Raw genomic sequence first — 6,227 nt, 5'->3', positions numbered from 1 at the left:
TGACTGGTTCACATAATGGGATTTGTTCTATGTGCAGACACTCAGCACCACTGGATCCCATTTCTTAGATTTTGGTAATTTCCTCCTACCAAAGGTAGATGCCAGGACTTGCCTGCCCAATCTCCTTTGTAGCCAGGGCACAAAAGTTTGAGTTGGCCATTGATCAGACCTGAGTTGAGGATTCAGTGCCATAAGGAAGGTGGCATTGGCATGAGAAGGGTGGCAAGGCTCTGAGAGGCAGTAGGAGCAGAGGTCCTCGCGATAGTGATGATGCTCAGAAACTGCTGAGGTAGCTACTGTGCGGTGTCCAGTGGGGTGAAGTCCTGCCTCCTGCCTGTGAGCAGCCTCGCTGTGTAATCAGCACAGTCTATGAGTTTGGGCAAATGTATAATGATGCATCTCTACCATTTTAGTATACAGAGTAGCTTCACTGTCCTAAAAATCCTCCAGACCCTACTTATGGATCCCTCTTCCTCACCAACCTCTGTGTAACTCGCACATTATTTCTAGCTCTAGAGCAGAGCTGTCTAATAGAAATCTAGAGTGAGCCACATAAGTAATTTTAAATTGTCTGAGAGCCACATTTTTTTTTTATTTTTATTTTTTGGTTTTGGCCAAACTTTTTATTTAGTATTCTGTAGTTGCTTATCACACACTTAAAATGATCTTATTGGGGGAGGGGGAAAGGGGAGGTTCTTGTAGATTCCCAAGGAAATGTCAGAAAGACAAAATATGGCCAGCACTGTTTTGGGTTTACTGGGTGAATAACATTCTTTTACATAAACATCTGATCTCAAGTTTTTCATACTGGTAACATCTGAGATTTCAGTTTGAAGACTGTAATGATATCCTAAGACTAGCATACCCCAACCACCCTCTAATAGCTAGCTTATTTGTATAGGCAGAGGGATTCATCTGTCCATTTTAGATGGCTAAATGTTTGTAGATCTTAGAATTGCTTCTCATTAACTGGGGGGAAAATTAGAAAGTGGCCTTTGGGACACTTTTACTTGGAAAATGATACCACTAGTACACAAGTCAAGCCTTAACACATTTAACATTTGCTTATTGAAAGCAATGTCCTAAGATCAAACATGTTTTACTTTTCTCCTCACAAGAACATAAAAATTATGAAAGGGGAACTTAACAGGAAATTTGAAAAATGTAACATAATTTTTCCTTTTAGTAGTTCTTGGGTAGTTATGACAGCATAAGTTCCACTTTCTGTTTGTTTCTTTGAACAGGGATTTTGGTCCAAAGTTTTGTTTTTAATATCTGCTTCTGCCTCCCCCTCTTATCAGATCGGCTTCCTCCACGGCCACCACCCCTGGGTGCTCCGAGTGATAGCCACATTTTTAAGAAATTAAAAAGTGTGATCATCTTAATAACATATTTTCTTAAATTCCCAATATACACCAAATATTATTTCAACATGTAATCCATATAAAAAAGTATTCATGAGATCACTTATATTCTTAACTTATACTAAGCCTCTGAAATCCAATGTGTATTTAACAATTAAAGTATGTGTCGACTCAGACCAGCCACATTTCAGATGCTCATGTGTCCAGTGGCTACCAGATTGAAGTCGATCTGGTGTAGATCTAGAGCCTCCCAGCCTGATGGTCTGGCCACCCCAGACACTCTTTAGGCTACCACGCAAAGTCCGCTTCTGCTTAAATGCATTAGGAATGCCGTTATTTGTAACTAAAGGTCATTTTGGGAAGTTAATCACCATCAAGAAATAAAGCTCCATGAGCAGAGGGACTTCATATCATCTTTCTTACGTATCCCCAAGGCCTGGAACAAGGGGTGGTTCTCACTATTTAAATATTACTTCTATGAAGAAATGAAAGAATGAAGTGAATGAATGAAGGAAAGAGAAAAATGTTCTTCCCTCAGTAAATCTCCCAATAGGAATGCTTCCTCTGACAAATTGCCTGGCAGTTGCTATCTCTCTTTATGGCTTTTTCATGATCAGAACCCACTCCAGGCAGCACACATGGCTGGTAAGTGTGGCCTTGGTGACAACAGCGCCTGGTGTGCTGTGGGCGACAAGGGCAGGAAAACACAGCCTCTCCATTAAAGACTGCCCCTGGACGCAGGTGACCAAGGCAATGGCTCGGAAGGGGTTTGAGTTCTGACCCTGAAGAGGGTAAGCGTGACTAAAGTGATAATACTGTGGAAATGGCGCACCCCGTCCTGGGACTTCCATGGTCCATAGCTCCGGGCACTGGTATTTGATGCCACTTCTCCAGGTCCATAGTTGGGCTAAAAACTCTGGAGTGATCAGAAAAGTCCTCAGTTGTCTGAACTAAGAAAAGCACCCCACACTCGTGGAGCCTGCACAGATTGCGAAGCCCAAGGAGCAATGATACTCTTCCTGGCCGCTGTGGTGACCACCAAAGCCTCCTTGTCCTCCCGGCAAAGAAGGTCCCCTCTGGGGCTACCACGTTTCAGGATTTTTAAAAATATATATTTTATTGATTTTTTTACAGAGAGGAAGGGAGAATAATAGAGAGTTAGAAACATCGATGAGAGAGAAACATCGATCAGCTGCCTCCTACACACCTCCTCCTGGGGTTGTGCCTGCAACCAAGGTACTTGATCGGAATCGAACCTGGGACCTTTCAGTCTGCAGGCAGACATTCTATCCACTGAGCCAAACTGGTTAGGGCGGTTTCTGGGTTTTTAAGGATTGTCAAGCACTGGCTGGTGAGATGCAGTGCTTGTGCTGAAATCACCTGTTTGCTTGTCTCCCTTTCCTGAATGGCAGTGCTGAGACCAAAGGCTGGCTCTGAAATGTTGGCACCCTTGACTCCCTCCCTGCCTGCCGACTCAGCTTTCTCATCTAATGAAAGGGAAATAAAACCCCACAGGATTATGGTGAAGATTAAATGAGAAAACATAGGTAAAAGCTCAGAGTGGTGCTTGGCACTCCATAGAGGCTGAGAAATTCCCTTCTTGTTTCATCCTTGAAGGCCTACTGCAAGTCTTATGTTCTACATTGACTGTCCCTACTACCTCACCTCCACCTTCTCTGGAATCCCAAGGACTTTGCCCAATAAAGGAAACACACTGATGACTAGGAAGAAACTGTGAGTTCATTTCTTTTTTCTTTTTTTTCTTTTTCTTTTTGCCATCTTTAATACAAAGGAAAGGAGATGAAAATGCAAGAAAAATGATAGAGGGGAAATTTATTCAGGTGGGAATTTTATTTTATTTTTGTTAATTCTCATCTAAAAATCGCTTCTCGGCCTTTTGGCTAAGATCAAGTGTAGTATTTGTTCTTATCAGTTTAATTCTCATCTAAAAATATTTTTCCATTGGTTTTTATTAGTAGAGAGAGTGGAAGGGAGGGGGAGAGATAGAGAGAGATAAATATTGATGTAAGAGAGACAGCAATTGATTGCTTCCTGCAAGGGGGATGGGGATAGAGCCTGTGCCCTTTATTGGACTCGAACCCAGAACCCTTCAGTGCCTGGGCCAATGCTCTATCCACTGAACCAAACCGGCTAAGGTCCTGAGTTGATTTATTAATGGTTCAAATTCTGAGGGTATGGCTGCTGAACTTAACATTTCCAAACAATAGGGCCTATTTCTTAAAGAGGATCAAAAGAGGCTGATAGCCCTAGCTGGTTTGGCTCAGTGGATAGAGCGTTGGCCTGGGGACTGAAGGGTCCCAGGTTCGATTCCAGTCAAGGGCACATGCTCGGTTTGTGTGCTCGATCCCCAGTGTGGGGCTTGCAAGCCAATCAATGATTCACTATCATCACTGATGTTTCTCTCTCTCTCTCTCTCTCTCTCTCTCTCTCTCTTGCTCTTTCTCTCTCTCTCTCTCCCCCTTTCCCTTCCTCTCTGAAATCAATAAAAAATAAAATAAAAAAAAAAGAGGCTGATAGATGACCCTGTAATATTCCTGGCATAGTTAAAAATTCATTTATTCACTCTTTCAGACAATCATTGTTTATTAATTCCTGCACTCATTTCTCACACATTCATTCAGCAGGTTGTGCAAATGAGAAGAGGCTGGAGGTGGAAAGTAATCTTGCAGCATTCACGATCAAATTTCCACCTCACATGCAGACAGAAGTCTTGCCCTGAAGAGCATTACCCAAAGAAAACCAAAGGCATTTAACCCAACGCCTTAAAGACTCTGATTGGGATGGAATCTGTACTTCAGTTCTTCAGCGGGACTCACCTTGATGGCGGTGTCCCCAGCACCGGGCATGACTTTGGACAGAGCATGGTGAATTTCCCAAGAGCAAGTTCACGCCCATTTATCTTTGACAAAGTCCCATAAACCCTTTATGTTGTAAAACACCATCGTCACCACCCTCCCCTAACCCCCTCAAGAAAAGCACAACTTGCCCTGGTCGGTGTGGCTCAGGTGGTTAGAGTGGCTGCCTGAAAGGTTGGGGGTTCGATTCCCAGTCAAAGGCCTGGGTTGCAAGTTCGATCCCCGGCCCAGTTGGGGTGTGTATTCGAGGCAACTAATTGATGTTCCTCCCTCATGTCAATGTTTCTCTCTCCCTCTCCCTCTCCTTCTCCCTTCTTCTTCTCTCTCTCTCTCTTAAAATCAATAAAAAAAATATCCTCAGGTGAGGATTAAAAACCAAAAAGCATAACTCCACCTGGTCACCCTATTAGCTATACTTTGGCAATGTGTATGTTGATATAATGATATAATCAAAACAAAGGAGCCGCTGAGCTTACAAAGGTGGGGCACTGCCAATGCCACCCTCTGCTTCTCTCTGTGGTGGGAGCTTCTCTGGCTGCAGCCCGCTCTGCCGGTATGGCAGGCCCCAAGCGCAGGAGAGCTAACATACTACTCGTCAGGCCCCCGGCAGTGCTCACATAGTGACTGGTGGAGTTGCTATTTACCTCATCAAAAGTCTGAGGGACATGTTCTTTGCTGGCCCCAGAGTCCCTGAAAATGGAGCCTGCTGCCCTCAGAGGTAACCTGCCTGACTGTGCCTTTGACCTGCTTTCTTCACATCCCCGCTTGTCTACCGCGGTTCCCTGTGTCACCTGCCCAACACACCTCTGCCTTCAGATCTTTGTCTTAGGGTCTGCTTCTGAGGGGGTCCAAACTAAGACAGGGCACACTGACAAGTATTAACAAACACTCTCTCTCTCATATATTTTTATTGTTTTCAGGGAGGAAGGGAGAAGGAGAGATAGAAACATCCATGGTGAGAATCACTGATGGGCTGCCTCCTGCACACCCCCTACTGGGGATCGAGCTGGCAGCCTGGGCTTATGCCCCATAAATCCTGGGACCCTGAAGTCCACAGGCAGGCGCTCTATCCACTGAGCCAAACCGGCCAGAGTGAAGCAGTCACTCTCTTGCCCCATTAGATAACAGTCTGCTGGTAAACTCAGAAAAGGCTTCACTCACTCAGTGTGTACTTCACGGGAGGAAAGGGGACTGACTGCAGGGCAGACTTAGTGAGTGCTTCACATGAGTTCTTTCACTCAGCTTTGACTCTTAGGCAGAGACAGAGTATAGATTTGGGGGTGAGGATGGGGTACGACCTGGCATGGCTATGGTGCCATTCTCTACATCATCCTCCCTTCGGGATCAGGCTCTGCCTAGCTCAGCCATCTTCCTGGAACCCCTTTCCCTCCTCCCTGTGCCCACTCAAAGGAGGACGAGTTCACAATGCGGTAGAGCGTGACCCCCAACGCCCCCCCAGCTCCTTCCCCAGCCAGGCCTCCTGCTTTAACAGAGGGCGGCTCATGCCCTGGGATGCATTGGGTCCCTGACTCCCAGAGCTGGGCTGGCTTCCGTAACTAAACCAGGGCTCAGGTGAGGTCCCCAGGCAGGTCTCTCTCTCTGCTTGGCTCTGCGTGGCTCTGCCCTTCTTCTTTCATTGGCTTCTTTCTCAGGCTTCAGGTGGAAGCTAAAGGATGGCGGCAGCTTTCAGAGTCAAGGTTCAGCAAGAGGCTCATCAGCCTCGTTCCCAGAAGCTTGCCCAGGTAGGACCCCTGTCTTCGGAGGGAACACAAAACCTCTCTGCAATGCACCAGAGCAGTGGTTGGCAAACTCATTAGTCCACAGAGCCAAATTTCAACAGTACAATGGAAGTTTCTTTGGAGAGCCACATTTTTTTAACTTAAACTTCTTCTAACGCCATTTCTTCAAAATAGACTCGCCCAGGCCGTGGTTTTTTGTGGAAGAGCCACACTCAAGGGGCCAAAGAGCCGCATGTAGCTCGAGAGCC

At 45.7% G+C, this 6,227-nt stretch overlaps 1 pseudogene; it reads left to right on the top strand.

Annotated features, from left to right (window-relative positions):
- Positions 1 to 3,245: 3,245 nt before the first annotated feature.
- LOC118727078 lies at positions 3,246 to 3,386 on the top strand (annotated as a pseudogene).
- The last annotated feature ends 2,841 nt before the right edge of the window (positions 3,387 to 6,227 follow it).

Source organism: Pipistrellus kuhlii, unplaced genomic scaffold (assembly GCF_014108245.1).
Source record: "Pipistrellus kuhlii isolate mPipKuh1 unplaced genomic scaffold, mPipKuh1.p scaffold_m20_p_23, whole genome shotgun sequence".
Classification (NCBI taxonomy): domain Eukaryota; kingdom Metazoa; phylum Chordata; class Mammalia; order Chiroptera; family Vespertilionidae; genus Pipistrellus; species Pipistrellus kuhlii.
The sequence above is the reverse complement of the archived record's forward strand: the minus strand, read 5'-3'. Positions and strand labels throughout refer to the sequence as shown.